This window comes from Lissotriton helveticus (assembly GCF_964261635.1).
Source record: "Lissotriton helveticus chromosome 1_1 unlocalized genomic scaffold, aLisHel1.1 SUPER_1_unloc_34, whole genome shotgun sequence".
Lineage (NCBI taxonomy): Eukaryota > Metazoa > Chordata > Amphibia > Caudata > Salamandridae > Lissotriton > Lissotriton helveticus.
The window spans coordinates 1,028,603-1,055,221 of record NW_027611675.1 but is presented as its reverse complement, the minus strand read 5'-3'; the positions used below and the strand labels follow the sequence as shown (position 1 = coordinate 1,055,221).

At 52.8% G+C, this 26,619-nt stretch overlaps 1 protein-coding gene across 1 annotated transcript in view; it reads left to right on the top strand.

Moving 5' to 3' along the window:
* Positions 1–10,773: 10,773 nt before the first annotated feature.
* LOC144805941 (uncharacterized) overlaps positions 10,774–26,619 on the top strand; it is a 54,300-nt gene continuing 38,454 nt past the window's right edge. Inside the window, exon 1 of the mRNA XM_078672406.1 lies at positions 10,774–11,215. The gene's annotated coding sequence lies outside the window, so the exon portion shown is untranslated. The remainder of the gene's footprint in view (positions 11,216–26,619) is intronic.

Here is a 26,619-nt window from a genome sequence, read left to right as displayed (position 1 = left end):
CACTCTGAGAAACAATACTGCAAGCACACGGCTCCCCAAACAAGCACACGCACCATAACCCGTGTGGGCTCCTTGGATGGAAAACAGGTCCGCACGGAGATTGGTTATAAACAGCCAATTACCTGCATCCAAATTGCCTCCCCAGCTGACAGCCGAGCCTCCCAGTCACCCCAATATGAACGATATCTTAGAAATAGCCAACTCCCCCAAAAGGACACAGGGATTCGAAGTCATATGCTCAGAGTCCCAGGATGCGGAGGCCGAGGCTCGGTCCTGGCCCCCCTGCTCCAAGGTCGGTAGTCTTGGCAGTAGGGCCGTATTATCTCGCTCATTGATCAGCTTTCTTATGAACTCAGATATTGCATCATACCGTAATATGTTGCATACCCTGTATTAAAGATAGGATTTAAAAGATAAAGCATTTCTTTAATATATAAACATACTGCGTCCGAGGATGAAGCCCCGCCCACACTTTTATTGTAGGCTTACTAAAGTGATAGTGACAACGGGCTACACAAGTTCTGACCTGGAGCTGTACAAGGCGACACATACATGGAAACGCCCAAGATTGCGCAAAATTGGAATCAGCCTTCGCCAGCGCTCCATTCCACATGAGACACACGCTAAGGATCAGCAATCCTATCACCACAGAGACGTCCCACATGTCAATGGTCAATGTTCGTTCTGCTCCTTGGCTCTGTGAAACAAGACGGAGCCCACCGACCCCTGCCGTTCAAAGCGATCAAAGAAAAACAAGCATTTGCAATGCAATAGGTCTCGCATTTACGAGACTTTGAGCTGCAGGTACTTATAAATGGCAAACCTTTTATCTATGTGTTAGTTTTGAAAACATAAATAAAAAGCATTGTCATTTACAATGCCAATAGCTTAAAATTTCACAAATGCGAGACCTATTGCATTGCAAATGCTTGTTCCATCCAGTAAGCTGTTAAGGACAGTGGATCTGATCTAGTAAAGGGATTTGGAATAACAAAGCATGCAGTTCCCCAAAACATAATCAAGGCCAGCAGTATATAAACCGTATATATAAATTACCAATCGCAATTCCTGGTGGTTTGGAAGGAGGGGGCTTCCAAGGGAGGGGGGTCTTGCCTTATGACTCCTCCCAGGGGGTGGAATGACCATCCACCAACCGGAAGCTGTCAGTGGAGAACAGCTTCACCTTATGAATGTGTCTCGCGCAGCAATCCTGAGGCCCTCTGCATGCTGGCTCCAGTGCTCTGGGCATCCTCATTAAAGGGACAGGTGCTGCAATAAACATGTTAAAAATGGCATCTTGCGAATGTGAATGCAGGAATAGAGCTGTGTTGTTCCTCGCAGGCCTACCTGCCTGAATTCACAGACCTTTTGGTTGGATTTGCGGTGCTTTAGTTGTAAAATTTTAAGTGGCGGCACCCAAAGCGCTACCCGGACAGACACATGCAGCCTATAAAATGCCAACATGCCGAATGCTCCTGAATCCACCTCAGGCACGCCCTGCCCTGTTATATCACTCATAAATGTTTTTGCTTCCTCCCTTGTAAATTGTTTCTTCTGTATTTCTCTTCCTCTGTCCTTCTGTTATGTGTGGTTTTCCTTTTCTTTCTCTAAGGAGAAATAAGTGCTGGTACCCAAAAAAAATCTCCCGCGCCTCCCACCGGCAACCAAATTTAGTACTGAGAATTCCCAAATCGAATGCTGCCTTATCAATGTGAAAGAGGCAGTATTTGGAGTATCCTACTGAATGGTTAGAGATTATTACATCACAGCGCAGACGCTCTTCTCTGTTTAGCAGCGAGTCCATCTACAGAAAGGAGCAGCTGCCTTGCGATCTGAGAGTCATTCCTCAGGCCCTCAGTCCTGCTGCATCTGGGAGTCATTCCTCAGGCCCTCAGTCCTGCTGCATCTGGGAGTCATTCATCAGGCCCTCAGTCCTGCTGCATCTGAGAGCCATTCCTCAGCCCTCAGTCCAGCTGCATCTGACCTTCCAAAGCAAATGTGAACAGTGAAGCTATAACCAAAAAAAACAAGCCGCTGCGTATTTTGGCCCAATGACGTCATGTTGTGTTTCTGATGACGTGATAATAACCCACTACAAGTGGGTTTAACTATCACCAGACACTGAACCATCACAATACATGCATTGTGTCCTTTTTTTTTTATAATCGGCCATTTTAGTTCCTTTTGAATAGCTCATTCACACCATTTGTATTGTCTCAAAGCGCTTTATGACTCTATATGTTTTTACGATGCTGGGTCTTTCGCTGCCCAGAGTGCTTAAAAAAACCAAAAAACATTTATGCGTGTTTTCTTTTTCGAAACAGTGAAGTTTGTGCAGAAATTAGTAACATAAAATACTGCAATACTATTATAGTTTCTGGGCTTCCAAATGGGGGAGCGTTGTAATGGAAAGTAATTGACAAGTCGGAAATGGATCCACGAAAAGTGTTTTTGCTGTTTGTTCCATGGTAACACCAGTCAGTCGTCTCGCATTCCGGCATGCACATAACCCCCGCACGTGCCCATTCTGTGGGTACCCAACAGCAACTCCCCATCCTCTCCTCCCCTTGAATGCCCGTTTGCCATTCTTGGAATAAAGTCAGCCAACAGTACCGGTTATTAGTGATGGTCGTTGTTGGCCGCAGTTTTATTAATATTAAAATACACAGGCTGGTTATGCAACATCTCATTTGCGAACTGTACCCATCAATCATACATGTCATATACAACTCATGACACCACCTTGTGAGAACAGGTGTCAGTCTTTTGTGTACTCCTCAGTTCGTAAATGGCACTGTACAAAACCAGCTCCTTGTCAGTCCTTGGTGTTCCCGTGGTTGGTCGCCCACGCCTTCTGCGTGTCATGGAGGGGAGCTTTTCTCACTGGAGTTGGGTCCCCAGCTCGCTACCATTTGCGCCCTGCCGTCCGGCCGGGTCTGGGCCGCGAGTGCCGTCTCCTCCTGCTACTCCCCTCCTTGGTGCGGCCACGTCACCCTGCCGTGCGGCATTCAAAAGTGAGTGGCCCTCCTCCTACGCACCGCCCGCCGGTGTGTTTCCTTAGCCAACCATTGTAGGATTTCCGCAACGCCCCTGCCATCTTCCAGCCCTGCGACTTTGCTGTTCCTTAGGTGTGGGAGGGTGGGGCTGCAATCGATGTGTTGTTGCGCCGCTCTCCCAGCTCCTCGAAGAAGTTGTGTCCTTGCTGGGAGAGGCGGCGACTTAAATCCTCTGACCCCTCCATAGGGGTCTCAGGTGGACCCCCCTGATTGGGGGGTTCAAAACAAGCCACAGTGACCATTGGCCGCCCCTTAGGGACGCCCAGGTCACGGGTCACTTCCGCCCGGAGCGGGCTGGTGCGCACTCTGCTTCCGCTGGTTTATGGGCGCTTTAAGGTGCCCAAAACCAGTTTCCCCACCGGTGGGCACCGCGTGGGTTATGGCGCCGGCCTCCAAGCCCCCCCCCCTGCGGGAGGGTGCGGCGGCCTCTGCGAGAAGGCGGCTTTAAAGCAGCAGAGCTGCCTGCTGCTAGGACAGCTGGGGAGGTTAATGCACGTGTTGCCCAGACCCGCGTAAAAGCAGCAGGCTGCAGATTTCATTCCTGCTAGAAAGCTCAGTGGGCTGCTGTTTTTGCGGCAGACATAGTGTCTAACTTGTACTGTGAACGCTTGAATCTTAGTAATATAGCACAGGGGGTTGAGTGATTAGTACAGAGATCTTTTGCCCACTTGCTGATCACTGATCAGTATTTAACAGAAGCCTGGGAACTGTCTTACTGACTGTACGAAACGGATTGGGAACCAAACGCATCCAAACTCTGAGAAAAACAAGCCACAGAGAGAAAACATGACATGCACAGGATCAAACAACCAGAGGGTGGAGCCGAGACTCCAAGAAGCTCGTAGCTCGGAATTTTCTGCTGTCTGCCCCCTGTCTGAGCCTGGGAGGCAGCAGAGCTCGGGTGGGCGGGGGAGGAGGAGGGGCAGGCGGTGACCTCACCGCAGCGGCTCGGAGGGAAGCGAGACTGCGTTCCCTTCTCTCTCCTGATAAACAGAGGTGCATGATCTGAGCTTCAGCTTGCCGAACTCTCCCTGAACCTTCCCTGGACAGCCTCATCAGACAAGCTGATAAGAAAAGTATTCACGAGGCCGCAAAGCAGGACACGGTGTCCGAAGGGGCTGTCCGAAAAACAAACAGGGTGGCACCCAAAAGCACTCCTTTCCATTGGGAAGCCAGCATTTATCATAAACGCTGACGCTACCCAATGGAAAGGAGGGGTGGGGCTTACAGTCCCTTTTAGAAATCTTGTATTTACAAGATCTCTCGGAGAGGCGGGGCAGCTTTGCTGCCACGCCCAGCCGAGACCTAAAAACCTGTGCCTGGCAAAGCCACTGGATGGCACAAAATCATGCCGTTCACAAGCCAGGTGCACAGCACCGGCCCCCTAGCAGTCACCGACGCACTCCCATGGCACACACCTCTTTAGCACTGCGTGTCACGCACGCGACAAGCCGCGCAGCTGGAACATTTAACGTTATTAAACAGTGCCTCCTGCCCATTATCAAGGGGGGCAGCAGACACCCCGCTTGGCACCTGGCTCACCCCCCTCACCCCCCATGCCCCCCAGTTGGTAACTCAAGCTGCTTTTTAGCAGGGGGCCCGCGAGCCACCCGCAAAATTGCCCTCCCCTCCTGAAGCCGCACTGTCCCCTAGCCAACCGGAAGTAGGCCGAAAATCAAAACCGAGGTGATCAAACACTAACCCCCACCAAGGATGATCTGGGGCCTCCCAGGCTCTAAACTGTGCCACACAGCACCGGAGCAGTTCAGTCTCCCTGTGCATGCAGCCAAAATCTCAGTTGCCACAACGGCGACCCGTGGCGTGCGACTAACTCCGGGCTTCGTGCATCTCATTAACATTGGGGGCGCACTCGCTGCTGCAAGACCCTTGGAAATTGTAACCGCTCCCCAAGCTAAGCCCCACAATGAATCTCCTCCACACGCACAAACGTAATCAGGCAGCAGGGTCTGCCCCCACTGCCCTAATGTTCCCCTCCCAGACCCGTAAGGAACCAGAAAGCTTGGAATAAGGGTCCGTGCTCCGCTGTGCCCGTGCAGACAAGGAACCCACTTGGTCCGACAAGGCAGCACATGCCACAAAAAACCCGACACCACAGCCGGGGGGGTCCCGGGTCACCCACCACGCCGCACAATTGTCCCCCCGCACACAGCACCATACTGAAGAAATACTTGATGGACGGGACTGACAATATCTCTGCACTCACCGGGACTAAGCTCACAACAGCGGGGGACCAAGGCCAGACCAGGGACACGACATCGGCACACCCAAACGGCGTCAGGGTAGTGGGCAAAGAGGACGCCAGTGCGCGGGAGAGGTATTTGTACATCACTCCTGCCCGGGTCAGACGCAGGCGAGCAGACCCCTAGGGGGTCCCCAACATTAGGCGGCTGCCTCGTGTGCCCTCATGTGGCACTAAGGCAGCCGCCCTCTTAGGAGGGTCCCCTTTGTGAACCCCTGGCAGCCTGCAGTAATGGAGGCAGGGAAGGGCTAAACCAGCAGATAACAGTGCTGGGTCAGACCCCGGACAGGACTGGGTAGGGACAAGGGAATGGAGGCAGGGAAGGGCTGGGTCAGACACCGGACAGGACTGGGTGGAGAGAAGGGAAGGGAGGCAGGGAAGGGCTAAACCAGCAGATAACAGCGCACGGTCAGACCCCGGACAGGACTGGGAGAGGACAAGGGAATGGAGGCAGGGAAGGGCTGGGTCAGACCCCGGACAGGACTGGGAGGGGACAAGGGAATGGAGGCAGAGAAGGGCTGGGTCAGACCCCGGACAGGACTGGGTGGGGACAAGAGCAGGGAGGCAGGGAAGGGCTGCACCAGCAGATAACAGCGATGGGTCAGACCCGGGACAGGAATGGGTGGGGACAAGAGAAGGGAGGCAGGGAAGGGCTGGAGCAGCAGATACCAGCGCTGGGTCAGACCACGGACAGGACTGGGTGGAGAGAAGGGAAGAGAGGCAGGGAAGGGCTGGAGCAGCAGATAACAGCGCTGGGTCAGACCCCCGACAGGACAGGGTGGGGACAAAGGAATGGAGACAGGAAGGGCTGGGGCAGACCCCGGACAGGACTGGGTGGGGACAAGAGAAGGAAGGCAGGAAAGGACTGCACCAGCAGAACACAGCGCTGGAACAGACCCCTGACAGGACTGGGTGGGGACAAGAAAATGGAGGCAGGAGGGCTGGGGCAGCAGATGACAGCGCTGGGTCAGACCCTGGACAGGACAGGATGGGGACAAGAGAAGGAAGGCAGGGAAGGGCTGGAGCAGCAGATAACAGCGCTGGGTTAGACCACGGACAGGACTGGGTGGGGACAAGAGAAGGGAGGCAGGGAAGGGCTGCACCAGCAGATAACAGCGCTGGGTCAGACCCCGGACAGGACCGGGTGGAGAGAAGGGTATGGAAGCAGGGAAGGGCTGCACCTGCAGTTAACAGCGCTGGGTCAGACCCCTGACAGGACTGGGTGGGGACAAGAGAAGGGAGGCAGGGAAGGGCTAGACCAGCAGATAACAGCGCTGGGTCAGACCCCAGACAGGACTGGGAGGGGACAAGAGAAGGGAAGCAGAGAAGGGCTGGGTCCGACCCCGGACAGGACTGGGTGGGGACAAGAGAATGGAGGCAGGAGGGCTGGGGCAGCAGATAACAGCGCTGGGTCAGACCCTGGACAGGACAGGGTGGGGACAAGAGAAGGGATGCAGGGAAGGGCTGGACCGGCAGATAACAGCGCTGGGTAAGACCACGGACAGGACTGGGAGGGGACAAGAGAAGGGAGGCAGGGAAGGGCTGGACCAGCAGATAACAGCGCTGGGTCAAACCCCGGACAGGACTGGGAGGGGACAAGAGAATGGAGACAGGAAGGGATGCACCAGCAGATAACAGCGCTGGGTCAGACCAAGGACAGGACTGGCAGGGGACAAGAGAAGGGAGGCAGGGAAGGGCTGAGGCAGCAGATAACAGCGCTGGGTCAGACCCCGGACAGGACCGGGTGGAGAGAGGGGAATGGAGACAGGGAAGGGCTGGGGTCAGACCCCGGACAGGACTGGGTAGGGACAAGAGAAGGGAAGGGCAGGAGCAGCAGATAACGGCACTGGGTCAGACCCCAGGCATGACTGGGTGGGGACAAGAGAATGGAGGCAGGAAGGGCTGGGGTCAGACCCCGGACAGGACTGGGTGGGGACATGGGAATGGAGGCAGGAAGGGCTGGGGCAGACCGCGGACAGGACTGGGTGGGGATAAGAGAATGGAGGCAGGAAGGGCTGCACCAGCAGATAACAGCGCTGTGTCAGACCAAGGACAGGACTGGGAGGGGACAAGAGAAGAGAGGCAGGGAAGGGCTGCACCAGCAGATAACAGCGCTGTGTCAGACCAAGGACAGGACTGGGAGGGGACTAGAGAAGGGAGGCAGGGAAGGGCTGCACCAGCAGATAAAAGCGCTGGGTCAGACCCCGGACAGGACTGGGTAGGGACAAGGGAATGGAGGCAGGGAAGGGCTGCACCAGCAGATAAAAGCGTTGGGTCAGACCCCGGAGAGGACTGGGTAGGGACAAGGGAATGGAGGCAGGGAAGGGCTGGGTCAGACCCCGGACAGGACTGGGTGGGGACAAGAGAAGGGAGGCAGGGAAGGGTTGGACCAGCAGAACACAGCGCTGGGTCAGACCCCGAACAGGACTGGGAGGGGACAAGGGAATGGAGGCAGGAAGGGCTGGGTCAGACCCCGGGCAGGACTGGGTGGAGAGAAGGGAAGGGAGGCAGGGAAGGGCTAAACCAGCAGATAACAGTGCTGGGTCAGACCCCGGACAGGACTGGGAGGGGACATGGGAATGGAGGCAGGGAAGGGCTGGGTCAGACCGTGGACAGGACTGGGAGGGGACAAGGGAATGGAGGCAGAGAAGGGCTGGGTCAGACCCCGGACAGGACTGGGTGGGGACAAGAGAAGGGAGGCAGGGAAGGGCTGCACCAGCAGATAACAGCGATGGGTCAGACCCCGGACAGGAATGGGTGGGGACAAGAGAAGGGAGGCAGGGAAGGGCTGGAGCAGCAGATAACAGCGCTGGGTCAGACCCCCGACAGGACAGGGTGGGGACAAAGGAATGGAGACAGGAAGGGCTGGGGCAGACCCCGCACAGGACTGGGTGGGGACAAGAGAAGGAAGGCAGGAAAGGACTGCACCAGCAGAACACAGCGCTGGAACAGACCCCTGACAGGACTGGGTGGGGACAAGAGAATGGAGGCAGGAGGGCTGTGGCAGCAGATGACAGCGCTGGGTCAGACCCTGGACAGGACAGGGTGGGGACAAGAGAAGGAAGGCAGGGAAGGGCTGGAGCAGCAGATAACAGTGCTGGGTTAGACCACGGACAGGACCGGGTGGGGACAAGAGAAGGGAGGCAGGGAAGGGCTGCACCAGCAGATAACAGGGCTGGGTCAGACCCCGGACAGGACCGGGTGGAGAGAAGGGTATGGAAGCAGGGAAGGGCTGCACCTGCAGTTAACAGCGCTGGGTCAGACCCCTGACAGGACTGGGTGGGGACAAGAGAAGGGAGGCAGGGAAGGGCTAGACCAGCAGATAACAGCGCTGGGTCAGACCCCAGACAGGACTGGGTGGGGACAAGAGAAGGGAGGCAGGGAAGGGCTGGGGCAGCAGATAACAGCGCTGGGTCAGACCCCAGACAGGACTGGGAGGGGACAAGAGAAGGGAAGCAGAGAAGGGCTGGGTCAGACCCCGGACAGGACTGGGTGGGGACAAGAGAATGGAGGCAGGAGGGCTGGGGCAGCAGATAACAGCGCTGGGTCAGACCCTGGACAGGACAGGGTGGGGACAAGAGAAGGGAGGCAGGGAAGGGCTGGACCGGCAGATAACAGCCCTGGGTAAGACCACGGACAGGACTGGGTGGGGACAAGAGAAGGGAGGCAGGGAAGGGCTGGACCAGCAGATAACAGCGCTGGGTCAGACCGCGGACAGGACTGGGAGGGGACAAGAGAAGGGAGGCAGGGAAGGGCTGGGGCAGCAGATAACAGCGCTGGGTCAGACCCCGGACAGGACCGGGTGGAGAGAGGGGAATGGAGACAGGGAAGGGCTGGGGTCAGACCCCGGAAAGGACTGGGTAGGGACAAGAGAAGGGAAGGGCAGGGGCAGCAGATAACAGCACTGGGTCAGACCCCAGGCATGACTGGGTGGGGACAAGAGAATGGAGGCAGGAAGGGCTGGGGTCAGACCCCGGACAGGACTGGGAGGGGACAAGAGAAGGGAGGCAGGGAAGGGCTGCACCAGCAGATAACATCGCTGTGTCAGACCAAGGACAGGACTGGGAGGGGACAAGAGAAGGGAGGCAGGGAAGGGCTGGACCAGCAGATAACAGCGCTGTGTCAGACCAAGGACAGGACTGGGAGGGGACAAGAGAAGGGAGGCAGGGAAGGGCTGGACCAGCAGATAACAGCGCTGTGTCAGACCAAGGACAGGACTGGGTGGGGACAAGAGAAGGGAGGCAGGGAAGGGCTGGACCAGCAGATAACAGCGCTGTGTCAGACCAAGGACAGGACTGGGTGGGGACAAGAGAAGGGAGGCAGGGAAGGGCTGGACCAGCAGATAACCGCGCTAGGTCAGACCCTGGACAGGACTGGGAGGGGACAAGAGAAGGGAGCAGGGAAGGGCTGCAGCAGCAGATAACAGCGCGGGGTCAGCTCAGTACTAAATTTAATCTCAAGAATTCGGCAGGGAGGTGGGGGGTGGGGAGGTTATTTAATTGAGGCGCCTGGCACAGGGCCCTCTTCCTCCGGGGAATTTCCACAAGAGAAGAGGTGCTGCTGCTCCAGAGTGTGAGGTGAGGGGGCGTCCGGGGAGCAGTGGGCCTTGGGCGGGATGGAGTACCGTCAAACAGAAGGGGAGGTGAGTTGCAGCTGCAGTTGGTTTGTGGCCGGACACGCAGACAGCAACCTGGTTTATTTAGGTTTGTTAGATTGCTAATGTTGTGATAGAGGGAAAAGGTAATGTGTCAACAGGAACACAGGCCAAAACTCAAAACGTGAAGTTACGGAACTTTAATCCATCCAGACTGTAGCAAAACATAAGAGCGCTGACACTTCTAACTGTGTTTGAGGTACAATGAAAGGACTCAAGTAGAGCACAAGGCGCGTGCACTGGTACAGACTGGAGAGGATCGACAGCAGCACAAAGACACGAGTGGATGAGAGCTTCCCTGAGCAGAGCCCGCGCCGGATCCGGAGTCAGAGCAGTTAATCCGGTCTGGGGGTGCGTGTCCTGGGGGGGCACAGCGGGGATTGAAGCGTCATTCAGGAGAGATAGCAAGGGGGGCACCAATGTGAGGGGGAGGAGAGGCGGGGTAGGGGCAGGGGGGTCGGGGAAACGCTCGTGAGAAGGCTGGCTGTCGGGTGCAGGACCACAGAAGGCAGAGACCAGAGGGGAGCGGGTGCGGCCCAGACAGGCGGTGATCCTCGGCAGCGAGCTCGGACAGTGTCCTCCCCCCGCGGCAGGCGAGCCCCTCGGGCCCGGGGGCAGAAGAGGGGAGGGGGTCGAGGCTCGGTCCTGCCTGCTCTGGAGCTTGAATCTCGGCGCGCCCCTCAACCTCCTGTGACCCTGGGCGGTCGGTGTGTCTCCCAGGGAGGGGCGGGCAGAAGACATTTCAGGGGGGGGGCGAGAGGGAGGGGCATGGGGGCCGCTGAAGACAGGGGTGTGATCACGAGGCTGAGGCCGGCGGGGCCAGGCTGCCCCGGGGGAGGGTTTGGAGGACCAGAAGAATGGCGAAGGGGGCCTTGAAGGTGATCGGCGGCCACGGGGCGCGCGACCCAGGGGCTGAACCTGACATCTGCGTGGCCTGGATGTCGCGTCATGACCGATGCACCTATGAAACGGGAGAACAAGCCCACGTCACTGGAAGGCGGAAGAGAAGAACCCGGAAGGAGCGGAGCACGAGGAAGCGCAGAAAAGTCAGCTGTGAACCGCTGACCCCAGAGACGAGGGGCGCGCGAGGCCGACGTCACCAACTGACCCCAGAGTCGAGGGGCGCGCGAGGCCGACGTCACCAGCTGACCCCAGAGACTAGAGGGGCGCGAGGCCCACGCCGCCAGCTGACCCCAGAGATAAGAGGCGCTCCGCCACGTTCCTGCAGGCGCGCGACTGACGCGGGTACGTGCGAGGCTGTGGGGGGGGGGGGGGCAGACTCTATCACCCTGGGGGGGCGGGCGAGGGAGCATGGCGGCAGAGCCAACAGCGAGAGTCTTCAAATCTAGTCTTCCACCCAGGGTTAAGAGTCCAGGGTCGGGGTGAGCCCCAGGCCCTGGATCCGAGCCCTGCTTTGGTATAATAACCATGCTTTAAATGGGAAAAAATAAGTGCAGGTACTCTTACATTCAGGCTATGAGTGTAGCAAGTGGGCGGGGCTAAGGACAAGACATATAAGACACTTCTACTACGTGTCCGATTATATATTCTTAAGTGCGCAATCACAGAAACAAGCAGCAGTGCTCACACAAGCATTCATTCCGAGAATGTCCTTTAAAATACCTCCCTAGTGTCTGGATTCTCTCCCTCTTTCACTTTCTTTTCTCACTCACACACATGTATGTAAATGTATGTAAATGTATAGGCATTTATATAGCGCACTACTTACCCGTAGGGTCCCAAGGCGCTTCGACCGCTGCGAAACCCTTCCTGGCTTCCCTGAGAGATGGTCCCTTAATGGGTATCTCCAGGGTGAGACCAGGCATCCCCGGCGGTCTGGTGGGGCCGTTAGTGAAGATGAGGCAAGCTAATGCCCAGAGTTGCCGAGTGTGATGGCTGATCAGAGTGGGCACTGAGGCGAGAGAATTATCGAGTCCGCTGACCCTGGTCCAGAAACCTGCCGCGCCGGAATCGAACCCTGGTCCCGGGCCGTCCTCTGCTCTCGGGTCTGCCGCCTCTAACCAGTGAGCCACACTACTTCACACACACACTCACACTCACAAACATGCATAAACAAGCAGGCAAACGCCCAGACACAAGCAGACAGACACTCATTCAAAAGACTTTGGTGGGATAAAGGCCATTTTACACCCCTTATCTCCCACAGCTTTCTTAATTGCTGCTATTGCTGCTGTCAGCGGGATGCCTGGATTCGAGTGTGCACACATACACACCATGGTGTGAATGTGATTGACAGCACAGGGCCTGAATGGACCCTGCTCTGTCAAACACAGCGTGGGGGGTGGACACTGGACATTATGCGAATGAGCCCTGCAGAATAGTTTAGAGGTGGCTCCGCTTGGGTTACAGAGGTGCTTTGGCTGTCAGACAGCCTTGTTCGTGCTCGTGAGCACTAGCAAACATAAACATACCTTTGATGAGTACCAGTACTCTCCTTGGCAGCAGAGAAGTGCAGGTACTCAAAGCGATAAAAATGAGAAGTGCCGGTACTCAGTACCGGTGAGTACCGGCCCATTTAAAGCACTGATAATAACTGAAATAAGAGCTTCACTCTGAGATGCAGGGACCCCCCCCCCAGAGACAGCCACATGTTAAAAATAGACACTAAACGTGCAGTGAGCTCAGAGTTAAATGTTTAGTCAAAGCTGTGCAGTCGCCCCTCTGGGCCGGGCCTGTATGAAGTTTAAGGGTCCCCATTGCTCCCTGAACCCCCTCCTCTGTAATAGGGCTCTCAGTGACCCTCTCTGCGCCTCTGTTACTTGAGGAGGAGTGACCTCATCCGGATATTCAACATGGGTCTGTCCCTTCGTCTCTTCTGTCGGGTACAAGGTCTCGCAAAAGTGACCAAATATGTGCGCCTTTTAGATGTCCGACACTGTAACACCTCCCGTATCCCCTCTAATTTCCACAATGTATTCCTTTTCCCTCTTAACCCTCAACTGCCATGCGAAGTGGGTGCGCACCTTTTTTTTTTTTTTTTCTTTTCGAAAGTGAAAAATGAATGGGAAAGTTTGAGCTTTTTAAAATTTGCTTTTATTGCTAAAAGACATAACAATATTGTTGACTATCATATCAATTTGTCCCTTCTGTTGTCTCTTCTGTTCCTATTGCATCTTCTCTTTTTTTTTTAGTGTCTGAGTATTTATTTAAAATATTTGTCTTTTTATTGGCATTTGAAATAATACTTACAATTTCACTGCCATGAACAATCATACAACCATTTGTGACTGAGTTTTACCCTAACAGTGTTCAAACTATACCAGTATTTGACTCATCAGCATTTGCCGTGACCAATTAAACATATCCTGTGGCAGCACATCATTTGATTATATTAGTAGTGACGCTAATCAAACTGTGTGTCAGTGGAAGCCAGACCTAGCAGGTATTGACATAGAGGTTCCCATATATCCCTGGGCCTTGACGCAGCCAGTAGCTCCTCTACATATAATGCAAGATTTTCATTACAATAAATCATATCGTTTACCCAACACTTAGTCGTAGGATCCAATGCACTTTCCCAGTGCAGCGCAACTCGGTTCTTGGCCAATAACAGCACAGCGCGCATAACATTTCCCATCACACCCTTTAAGTGAGGTACATGGCATAGCAAACATACTGACGGAACACACTGCAATACAATCCCAGTCATTTCCTGTAGGTATTGCAATACCCCTTCCCAGAACAACATCTCTCGTCTGCACCCAGACACCAGATGTAAGAAGTCAGCTTCCGGCTGTCCGCATCTTTTACAGTTATTAGTTTCTCTAAGGCCACATCTGTGTAGTTTAACAGGCGTGTGGTAGACTTGGTGAATATATTTGAAATGTTTGATGCGCAAGTTACCTTTGGGTGTGAGGGCACCGGTCAGCTTGCAAATATGGTCCCATTACGTTTCTGGTAGTGGTGGAGTTAAACTGCTATTCCCTCGGGTAAGACTCTTATCAGATCCAAGATCTATCCCATTGTACACCTCTGTCTAGAGTTTTGTTACTAGTTTACGAATAGTAGGTGCAACCAATAGCGTTTGCAGCGCCGGCAGCACCTTCAGATCGGTACGTCGCATAGTGGGCTTTGATCGCTTGCCGCAGCCTATGAATGGTAAAATTAAACAACGGTGAGGGACTGGTTATTTAACTCAGGTCTTCTCTCATAAGGAAGTGCCCATCTGGGTATATGTCTCGCATAGTCACCATGCCCGCTTATCTCAATGCCCTTAGTGGACTTTTTCCCTCGTCACCGATAAGGCCGCATGATGTGCAAGGGGCAGTGCCCGGAGCATAAACCGGGAGCCTAATAGTTTTTTTGCGTATATCTTGGCATGCTGCAATAGTCGTGTCTATAATATTGATTTCAGTTCATGGCGTACCTCTGTTTGTATGTGTGATGACCACAGATAACAGGGACGGGTGTACATCCCCATCTTCCACTGCGACACGTGGAGTGTAATTTTGCGGTCTAAACCAGTAGTACTGTGAAAATGGTCAGGTCAGGCGTGCCGTTCCCTGGTGAATGTGCACACTTTTTCTATTAAACCAAAAAGGTTTTCCATCCAGATTTATACAGAACAATCATTCAATGAATGCAATATTCCAACCATGATTCTTCATTCTTTTCATGAATTTTATTGTTCAAGATCATTCATTTAATTTCTTCCAAAGCAACAATATAAATATCCAATGTATGGACCCAAAATGCATTGGGTTTGTGAAATCCATGGGTAAAATATTATTGGATATTTATATCGTTGCTTTGGAAGAAATTAAATGAATGATCTTGAAAAATAAAATTCATGAAAAGAATGAAGAATCATGGTTGGAATATTGCATTCATTGAATGATTGTTCTGTATAAATCTGGATGGAAAACCTTTTTGGTTTATGTTAGATTTGGGGGTCTCTGGTTGGCACAGGTAGGTATTTGTGACAAGCAGGGACCCTCTCCTCTAGTCAGGGAAAGGGGATTACACACCAAAAATAACCCCTGCTCACCCTCTAGGTTGCGTGGCGCGAGCAGTCCAGGCTTATTTCAGAGGCGTTGTAAGTTAAGCAGTTGTGACCACATACAGTAACAACACTACAAATGGACACCACACAAGTTTTATATAAAAAATAAGTATACTTTATATAGAGTTACCACAAGACCATAAACAACAAAAATACACTCTGATTACTTTAAGATGGTAGATTTAAGCTTAGTTCCGTTCAGTTCTTAGATGCGACACTCTGCGTCAATGTACCTTAAGTTGCGTTGCGCTTCCACGACAAGCAATGTCGCAGCGATGGGAAATGCGGCAAAGTTCAGATACAAAGAAATAAAGACGTGAAGATCTTCCAGATGCGGCACGCTTCTCGGGATGCGAGAAGCTCTCGGTTCGATGCGTGGACTACAGCGGAGACATCCAAGATGCGACGGCAGCAGCTCCAGCGGCGACACTCTTCTCCCACGATGCATGAAGCTTCCGCTCGATGCGACAACTACAGAGGCAAAATCCAAGATGCAACGGCAGCAGCTCCCACGGCGGCGCGCGTCTCGGGGGATGCGAGGTGCTCTTGATCGATGCGGTGCAATGCGGCAGTTCCAGCGGCGACACCCTCCTTCGGATTTGCGACGGCAGGCACATAGACGGCGACACGCTCCGACCTCGTTGCGAGATTTTTTTCCTGATGCTGTGCAGTGCGACAGATTCAGCGGCGACACCCTCCTTCTTCGGAGTCGCGACGGCAGCAGCAGCGACGGCGACACGCTTCCTCTTCGTTGCAGCACGCTTCTCTCCGATGCGGTGCAGTGCGACAGTTCCAGCGGCGACACCCTTCTTTCTCCGGAGTTGCTACGGCAGGCACAGCGACGGTGACACGCTTCTTCTCGTTGAGTCGTGCTTCCAGCTCCTTGCAACACGCAGTTCCTCAGAAGGCCCAAAACAGCAGCAGGCACTTCCACAAGAACTCTAGTGAGCTGGGGGTGAAGTCTGTTGTCCCTGAGACTTCAGCAGGAGGTAAGCTCTTTTCCAAGCCCTTGGAGATCCTTCACAAGTTGAAAGCAAAGTACACAAAGTTCCTTTCTCCTTCCTTTGGCAGTAAGGCCACCACTGCAGGCCAATCCCCCAAGCAGCACTTCAGCTTAGGAATAGTCTCTCCTCAGTTTCTTCAGGTTCCTCTCCTCAGTAAAGGGTTTTTCTTGTAGTCCAAAGTGATCTAATTTCTTGGGAGCAGGGTCCCAATACTAATACCCCTAAATCCTTTGCTCTCTGAGGGGAGAGGGGCCTGTGCCTAGTCCAAACCAGTTCCAGAGCACTTTGTTTACCAGACTTCTCCTTTCCTTCCACAGTGCAGGGCAGAAACATCAGACGCCCCACAGGAGGTGGAGCCAGCATTGTGGAAGGCAAGTACAGTCCTGGAGCACTTTGTTGACAGGACTCCTTCTCTTCTTTCAGTGTGCAGGGCAGAGACATCAGCCGCTCCCCATGGGGTGGAGCCAGCATTGTCGAAGGCAGGCACAGCCCTATACAGAGTTCAGGTGCACTCCTCCCTCAAGATGCAGATCTCTCTATTTACCACTGGGTGACTCAGCCTGTCTCCTGGAATTCCCCAGCCCTGTCACTTCATGAAACCAGACATAGGAATACACATCCTAGCAGAGGCAGGTTTGAATGGTTAGAAAAGCAAATACCTATTTTCTAAAAGTGTTATTTGCAAACACAGAATATTAAAATAAACTTCACTAAAAGGTATATTTTATTATTCTGAGTTCAGGCATACTGATGGACGCAGTGCAACGAATGGAGCAGCACATGATATAATTTTGATAGTTTAAAAAACGAATTGAGGAATAAAAAAGTGTGCACAGAGTATCTACGTTTTTTCTAAACCAGTAGTAGGCATATTGTGCCTGGGCGGAAAAGTAATATACAAGGAGGTCCAGAGCACTGAAGCCTCCTCTAGCGTAGTCCAGTGTGAGTATAGTCCAGCTTACCCTGGCCTGCTTCCCCCCATATCAAGCGAGTGAGAGTTGAGCGGACATCCCTGAAAAACATTTGTCAGCTTAATTGGGATGTTACAGAATAAATATAAAAAGCGTGGTAGCACAACCATTTTAATGATCGCTATTCGATCTACCAGAGAGAGTGGCAGCTTGTTCCATCTGTCTACTGCTGTTTGAGAGCGGCATTTGCTCTGCCATGGTTCTCCCTGATCACCAGTTAGGGGTCCCGGTGTATCCACACACCCAAGTATTTCACCGGGTCCGTAGTCCACACCAAAGGGTAGTCCATAGTTGCGGGGGGGGGGCGTGTTCGTTGTTAGTGGTATAACTATCGATTTTCCCAATTTATTTGTTTTCCTGAGAAGAGTCCAAACCGAATATATTGCCCTTAACAACTGCGGCAGATACCGATCCGGCTCCCTTCAAAATAACACCGTATTATCTGTGTACAGTGATAACCTACCGGGCGATGTAAGAAATTCAGTGCAGATTCTCTGTGGCGCTGCCGTATGATGCAAGCCAGTGGCTCAAGTGCCAGTGAAAACAGTAGAGGTGAGAGGGGGCAACCCTTATGGTTACCCCCTATACATTTGAAATGGGTGTGCTGTCAGTCTCCCCCACTCGCACCAGCGCCACAGGGCTGTTGTACAAAAGTACTATCCAACCCAGGAACAGTGGCGGGAATCCCATGCGGCGCAGTACATGGAACATGTCACTCCACTCAATGGAGTCAAATGCTTTTGCCGCGTCAGGAGGACCGCGGCGGCTGGCAGTTTATGGTTCAGTACAAGGAACATGGCAGAGATAGTTCTCAGATTATTAGACGCGGAGCACTCCAGGATAAATCCCGATTGGTCCGGGAGAACCAGGTTGGGCATGAGGGGCTGAAGCTTGGTAGCTAATATTTTCACCAGTATCTTAGCGTCCAGGTTTATCAGAGACAACGGCCTATATGATTCGCACCTGTCCGGGGCCTTTTCTATTTTTTTAACAGCGTAATTATCAGGGCTTGGCGGAGGGACGGTGGCAGTATGCCAGTTTCATGTGCCTCTGCATGCAATTCAAGCAGATAAGGCGCAAGCAGATCGATGTATTCTTTATAGAATCCAGCCGTAAGCCCATCGGGCCATGGTGCCTTTTGGTTGGGCAACATGCATACTACCGCCTTTATATCAACTTCATCTATGGGTTGGCAAAGATTGACGGTGGCCACCCGACAGCCACGCACAGGCAATGTCGGATAGATAGGTGTCAGCGTCCGTCGCACTCCCCCGTGCTGTGTGTAAATCAGAGTAAAATCTGCGGAATTGTTCCACTATCGCCTCGGGGGCGTAATGCTCCGTGCCCTGCTGGTCTGTGAGCTTAGTTATGTGGTGATAGTCCTCAAAAATTCTTATTATAGTGGCCAAATTTCTGCCCGGGCAGCCTCCATCATACAGATCTCTCCCTGTCTTATGGTGGGGGGTAAGATTCTATGGTAGAAGGCCTCCCAAAAAAATCCACAGTAACGCCAGTGGGAGAGTACGCTCAATATAACTCAGGTGGAAACCCATCTCCAGGGGCCTTAGCCCCCCGGAGCATCAGTAGGGTAGACATCGTTTACCACGCATCCATTTCAACGTGGTACTATTACATTGTGGTTTTCACTATGCAAGTCGTTACATCGGCTTGCACTGGAGGGTGTTGTAGACTAAGGAATAGTGTAAATTACTGTTTCCAACATCTTCCCTACAGTATGTAGACTGGAGTTGGAATAGTAATTCACACTATTCCTAAATCCAGCGCCCCTCCAGCGCAAGTCGATGTAACAACTTGCGTTGTGAAAACCGCGATCTAACAGACCGCGTTGAAATGGCCCTCATTGTACCGTCATACATCCATCAGTAGTGCCTCCTGTACTTCCTCAAGGAACAGCTGTGTGTCCAGCTCTTTAGAGGCCAATGAGGGGAGGTGCATCAGGGTCAGTGTTTGCAGGAATGGTGTGTATCGGTTCTCCCTGACCGCCGGGTCTGCTGCATAGACTGTCTGTCGGTGTCGTTGGAACACCTCCGGGATTGAGGCCTTGGTGTATACGGTCTCACCTGTCGATGAGCAGTGGTCCGGGTAGGGGCCTGACCCTCTGGAGAATCCAAGTTAGAAGGTGTCCGGACCTGTCCCCCTCTCCATGCAGCTGCTGCTGATACTGACGGAGTGTATATTTAATCTAGTCTTTCCCATATGTCACTGATGCGTGTACGTACGACCGACTCTAGAGCAACAGCAGCAGCTGGTTTGGTCAGATCTGCAGCACATGCTTCCGCTAATGTCATCTCCTCTGCCCTGAGGACTCGTTGCAGCTGCCTGCGAATGCCGCATGTCGGTCTCATACAGGCCTCCCGTACCACCACTTTCAGTGCATCCCATTCCGTTGCCCTAGTGGTGGTCGCACCCTCTCAATAGATTGTCATTTAGTCTGTCAACACATGGGATGTGGTTTCCTTCCCAACCAGGTCTTCCAGAATGTCTGCCGGCATTTGCCATGTTCTGGGTAGATGAGTGGGGGTGACCCAGCGTGCCACACAACTGATCAGGGCATGATCAGACAGCAATCGAGCCAGATGGGTCACCTCAACGTTAGGAAGGCCTCCATCCCTGACACCAAGACCCTGTCCAACCTGCTGTGTGTGTTATGAGCAGGTATACAATTTCTGTGTTGGGTGCCTATCTCTCCATATGTCCCTTATTCCCAAGTCCTGCATTACCTCCCGATGCCTGTTGGTCATCTGCAGCTTATTTCCCTGTCTAGGAGGGTGCCTGTCCAAGTTTGGATCCAACACTCAATTAAAATCCCCCATCCAGAGAAGAGGAGCGTCCAAGTCCGGGGCCAGTATGTTTTGTATGGACTGATAAAAGCCCGGATCGCCTATGTTTGGGCCGGGGCATAGATATTTAGGATAGTGATATCCAGTCTGTCAAGTATCACCCTGAGTAGGACATAGCGGCTGTTCACGTCGGCTTTCATGTACTGCAAGACAAACGGTGTCCCAGGAGCCACCCATATCAATACACCTCTCGCATAAGTAAAATAGGATGAGTGAAATATCTGGCCTCTTCATTTTTTTTTTTTGTCAACCTATTGGCTCCCACATCATCCAGGTGGGTTTCTTGCAAGCAGGCCACTCAGGCGTGGTGTCGCTTAAGAAACCTAAGTACTCTGTTACGTTTTGTACCCAATCCCCTTACATCTCAACTAAGGAACTTAACTTCCATTGCCATAGCGATATCTAGCTTGGTGTTGTCCCAGTCCCAGCTGTGCACTCCACCCACATTCAACATGTGCTGCAGATAACAACTACTAACAAACAAAGCAAACTGTGCCATGCTCCCTCCACCCCACAAGGACCGGTAACGTACAACAGCGCTATCGTCAATGCCCTCCCCATGCTTGTTCCAGGATGTGCGCTGCTTCCCTCGCAGCCCAACAGGAGCCACTGAACTTCCCAAATTAACCAGCCTCACAACCTAGCCCGCCCATCACAATACCTACAAAATGCCCATCAAGGGAAGTGTAGTCCAGCGGGGGTCCACAATAAGGTTGCAGTACTCTCAATGTTACATATGGATTGTCGTTTCCCCTCTTGCCACTCCAGGCTCCTCCGTTCCCCCCCCCCCCCCCCCATGGCAGTTCACACTCATTCTGCCCCTCCCCCCACCACCCCAGTAGTAAATGTGTGGCCCACATGCACTTCATTCTTTAATTATTATAAATGTCAGAGCAGCCAACAGTAGTTCAGTTCCTGTGTGAATATCCCCTTTTTAGCTCTCGACCTCTGCCAATGCCTCTGGCATTGCAGATGTCGAGAATTATAGAGTTGGATCCAGGAAAGCTAAACGAGGCGATTGCGCCGAGTGTATGTGAACGTGCACGAGCTTTCCATTTAGTCTCCGAGCAGCCTGCCTCGCATCATTGCATCAGACCCGCCACAGCAATGCCGAGAGCTTCACTTCAAAAGAATGCTCTCCCCTGCCCCCCTCTGCGCAATGCCCCTCCGAAGACTTTTTTTTAAACGCGATGAAATACAACCTTGAAAGTCAGTAATGTAGAACTGCTTTGCCTCTCTCTGCGCATGTTTTTTATTTTCTTCTCCCGTGCTTCTTGTGTTTTTTAAACGCGATAAAATACAACCTTGAAAGTCTGTAATGTAGAACTGCTTTACTCAATTGTGGTTAAGAGCTATTTACAAAATTCCAACCCAGTTAATGTTTATCATGGGGCATTCGCCGCCGAGGGGGAAGTCACAGGAGAGTGTGAGAGGAATCCTGCTGCTTCTGACAGCTGCATACATTTGCATATTAAAAGGTGCAGCTCGGCTCGAGCCCCGGACACAATGCACACGCCCCCTCACAAGCCATGCAAGGAATCACCTGCTCTAACCAACACTTCCGCCCCCTCACTAAGCACTTTCAGGGTGATTGCATTCTATTACATGTCTGGCGAAGGCAGAATGGTCTCGATCATACGTTTGTTTCCCTAACGTGGTTGAATGGCGAAGCTTGCTTGTACCTTTGCAATGTCCTAAATACATTTATTCACAAGTTAGAGGGCTCACTTAGAAAACTCGGGGCCCACCTCACAGACTCGTATACTCATGAGGTACACTAAACCAGTACCACCAGGCGGAGTGCTAACAATTGTTACTTAGTTGCAGCACAACATAAGATTGCATGTGTTTGCTGGCCATCGCCCCATCCCACTCTACATTGCTGCTTACCACATCCCATCCTGTTGCTTGTTTTACTTCTGTTACCCCACCAGAAAAACTAAATGCAAACTGAAGCCGATCCCGCGACCGGGGATGTCACCAGAACGCCACCTTCCCTCCATGCATGTCTCCCTCCCTAACCTCATGCTGATCCCCTTTCTTCCTCACCCTCCCTCCTCCGCACCGAAGTCTTAAATCTCCAATGTGTCCTACTCACTGCTAATCTCCAGTCACAGGTCCTAACTCTGCCATCCTCATTCCTCCCTCGATGGTCTCTCTTCTCACAAACCTCACAGCGTTGCATTCTGGGGCTTGTAGTGTCACTGTAAGCATTAAGTGTGTGTGCAAAGTGGCGTTTTCTACGAAGCCAGCAGTGGCTCAAAGGGTCGCGCGTGACATGGAAGGTATGTTCCCCACGTGCCCATGCATCTCCCTGTCGCCACCCCAGTCTCCGCTGCCCCCTCTTCCCTCCGCCCCCACGGTCGCCTGCTCGCCTTCTCTACACCAGGTCCCATCACCCCTGCAGAGCACCCTCGTATCCTCTCCCTCGCCCCCGCCTGTTGCGCCATGCCTGCAAACGCGGTGCAGCTCCACGCATGGACCTGTAGGGGGCGCGCTCTAGGCCTGGCTGCTGCCAAGCACACACCGTTTCCTACAGGGTCTGTGGAGGCCGAGCCCAGCTCGCCTGCTGCACAAGGAAGCCTGCAAACAAACACGTGACCATCTACCGGCCTGGGATGTCGGCGAGCTCTGCTTTGCTGCGCTCGCATGCCCGTGGATCTGCACCATACTTCAAACATCATTCAAGCCTGAACTCACCAAACCGCTGCACTGAGACCCGAGTACTCGCTGCATGTGGTCTATACCCTCTATGAAGATGGACCCATAAGCTCTTTGTTGGTATTACGACTTCACTATTACATAGAAAGTGACGTTTTTGACAGCTGAAATAGAGTTTTTGACAGTCCAGCACGTATTATTTGATCAACATTTCAGGCGCACTCCTCTAGGGGAAGGATTTGATGAAACCATAGGATTTCCATATGGGTTGTGCCATTAAACTTTTTAGTGCATCTCACGGTGAGCAAATAAAGTAGTTTGAGGGATCACAGCCACATTGCTCTTGTTTCTAGAAAGCAAGGGATTGTCTTTTTCTTGTTTTTTTTGGCGTGTGATTTATTTAACAACCCGGCCAGGAATGTTTGCGGCTGTACATTCCTTAAATTACATGTAGAAACATGAGACAGACGTAGACTGGGCTAGTACACTACATGAGGAATTGACGTATACATAGTTATTTTTCCACATTTCATAGGCCGAGGATGTAAACTAATATTTGAGACGTGTAATACTTTTTATCTAAAACATGAGCACTTGAAATTCGCATGCGGTTATATTATGCGCTGTTTTTTGTTATGGGTACATATTTTTGTTTTGTTGATTGTACGTGGCAAAAACGTAGCTTTTCACCCTTTAAAAGTTGCGTGCAATTGCCCATGCGTTTTTCTCGCACCTATATGAGTCGTTCAAACACGAACGCTGAGCACACCAACAAGAAAACAATGTAGTGTAACAACAGCATGTTTGTTGTGTGGATTATTTTCCTTCGTGAATGATGTCATATGCAAAGCCACGAGGTAACACAACTGCATGACTTGTAATTGAACCTAACGTCACTAATGCAATACTTTTAATAGTAAAGGTATGAAACGGATTTCAAACTCATTCGTTCTTTATCATGATTGCAAATCAGACACAGCGTGTCTCGTGGCGCAGGCGGAGTTCAGCTGTAATTAAAAAATTGGAATGATTAATGTAAAACAATATTGCAATGGTTCGCATGACTTCATGGTTTGGTTTATTTTGATATCGATTGTTGGCTAAGATTGAATCCACATAATGTGTTCAATGTTTATCCTTTCGTAGTTACATGCCAGAATCTAGTTCAGGACGTCCCTTCTGACATCATAGTCTGGTTAAACTAAAACATCTGTGATTATTTATCACATGTATGGCCTCCCCCCCTGCCCGCCCCTCTCCCTCTATCTTTTCTCTGTGGTCTTGTACTTTAAGGGTGTTGGTGATTACATCAGAGGCACCACCATCATTTGTCTTCAAAGGCTTGAAAGCTTGAAGCCAAACTGGTTCCCCGCCCCCCTGGTGTTTATGGCTTTTCTCGCTCGCTAATGCGTTTTTTCCCCTCCCACCCTTCCTTTGATGTTCGCCGCGCGTGGCCTCTGCCTGTCGCCTCTCCGCCCTTCACAGCCCCTCTCAGCCCCTCTCTGTCATGGAATCTCAAATTTGGGGACTACATCTTCAAAACAAGCCTGTTCATGCTGACACTTGCAATTAGAATCCTTTCTTTCTTTCCTTTCATCCTTTTTTTCCTTCTTTTCTTTCCTTCCCTTCCTTCCTTCCTTTCCATCCTTTCTTGCCTTCCTTTTCTTTCTTCCCTCCCTTCCTTCCTTTCCTCCCTCCCTTTCATTCCTATATTTCTTTCCTTCCTACCTTCTTCTTTCTTTCGTTCTTTCTTTCTTTCTTCCCTTCCCTTCCACATTATCACTCAGCACCACCACAGCACCACTCAGCACCACCCAAGCATCACTCAGCGCCACCCCAGCATCACTCAGCGCCACCCCAGCATCACTCAGCGCCACTCCAGCATCACTCAGCGCCACTCCAGCATCACTCAGCACCACCACATCATCACTCAGCGCTACCCCAGCATCACTCAGCGCTACCCCAGCATCACTCATCACCACCACAGCACCACTCAGCGCCACCCCAAAAACCACTCAGCGCCACCCCAGCACCACTCAGCGCCACCCCAGCACCACTCAGCACCACCACAGCACCACTCAGCACCACCACAGCACCACTCAGCGCCACCACAGCTTCACTCAGTGCCACCCCAGCATCACTCAGCACCCCACAGCACCACTCCGCACCACCACAGCACCACTCAGCAACACCACAGCATCACACAGTGCCACCCCAGCATCACTCAGCACCACCACAGCACCACTCATCGCCACCCCAGCATCACTCAGCACCACCACAGCACCACTCAGCGCTACCTCAGCATCACTCAGCGCTACCCCAGCATCACTCATCACCCCCACAGCATCACTCAGCGCCACCCCAGCATCATTCAGCACCACCACAGCATCACTCAGCACCACCACAGCATCACTCAGCACCACCCCAGCATCACTCAGTACCACCCCAGCATCACTCAGCACCACCACAGCACCACTCGGCACCACCACAGCACCACTCAGCACCTACACAGCATCACTCAGCGCCACCACAGCATCACACAGCGCCACTCCAGCATCTCTCAGCACCACCACATCATCACTCAGCGCTACCCCAGCATCACTCAGCGCTACCCCAGCATCACTCAGCGCTACCCCAGCATCACTCAGCGCCACTCCAGCATCACTCAGCACCACCACATCATCACTCAGCACTACCCCAGCATCACTCAGCACCACCACAGCACCACTCAGCGCCACCCCAGCATCACTCAGCGCCACCACAGCACCACCACAGCACCACTCAGCACCACCACAGCACCACTCAGCACCACCCCAGCATCACTCAGCGCCACCCCAGCATCACTCAGCACCACCACAGCACCACCACAGCACCACCACAGCACCACCACATTATCACTCAGCACCACCACATTATCACTCAGCACCACTCCGCACCACCACAGCACCACTCCGCACCACCCAGCACCACCACAGCACCACCACAGCACCACTCAGCACCACCACAGCATCACTCAGCACCACCACAGCACCACCACAGCATCACTCAGTGCCACCCCAGCATCCCTTAGCACCACCAAAGCACCACTCAACACCACCACAGCATCACTCAGCACCACCACAGCATCACTCAGCACCACCACAGCACCACTCAGCACTACCACAGCACCACTCAGCACCACCACAGCATCACTCAGCACCACCATAGCACCACTCAGCACCACCACAGCATCTCTCAGCGCCACCCCAGCATCTCTCAGCACCACCACAGCACCACTCAGCACCACCCCAACATCACTCAGTGCCACCCCAGCATCACTCAGCACCACCACAGCACCACTCAGCACCACCACAGCATCACTCAGAACCACCACAGCATCACTCAGAACCACCACAGCATCACTCAGAACCACCACAACATCACTCAGAACCACCACAGCATCACTCAGAACCACCACAGCATCACTCAGCACCACCATAGCATCACTCAGCGCTACCCCAGCATCACTCAGCACCCCCACAGCATCACTCAGCGCCACCCCAGCATCACTCAGCACCACCACAGCACCACTCAGCACCACCCCAGCATCACTCAGCGCCACCCCAGCATCACTCAGCACCACCACAGCACCACTCAGCACCACCACAGCACCACTCAGCACCACCCCAGCATCACTCAGCGCTACCCCAGCATCACTCAGCGCTACCCCAGCATCACTCAGCGCTACCCCAGCATCACTCAGCGCTACCCCAGCATCACTCAGCGCTACCCCAGCATCACTCAGCGCTACCCCAGCATCACTCAGCGCTACCCCAGCATCACTCAGCGCTACCCCAGCATCACTCAGCGCTACCCCAGCATCACTCAGCGCTACCCCAGCACCACTCAGCACCACCACAGCACGACTCAGCACCACCACAGCACGACTCAGCACCACCACAGCACCACCACAGCACCACTCAGCACCACCACAGCACCACTCAGCAGCACCACCACAGCACCACTCAGCACCACCACAGCACCACTCAGCACCACCACAGCACCACTCAGCGCAACCCCAGGTTTTGGTGTCACATTTGCGAAAGTTATAACTATTGGCATTGTAAATGACAAAGCTATTAATTTAGCT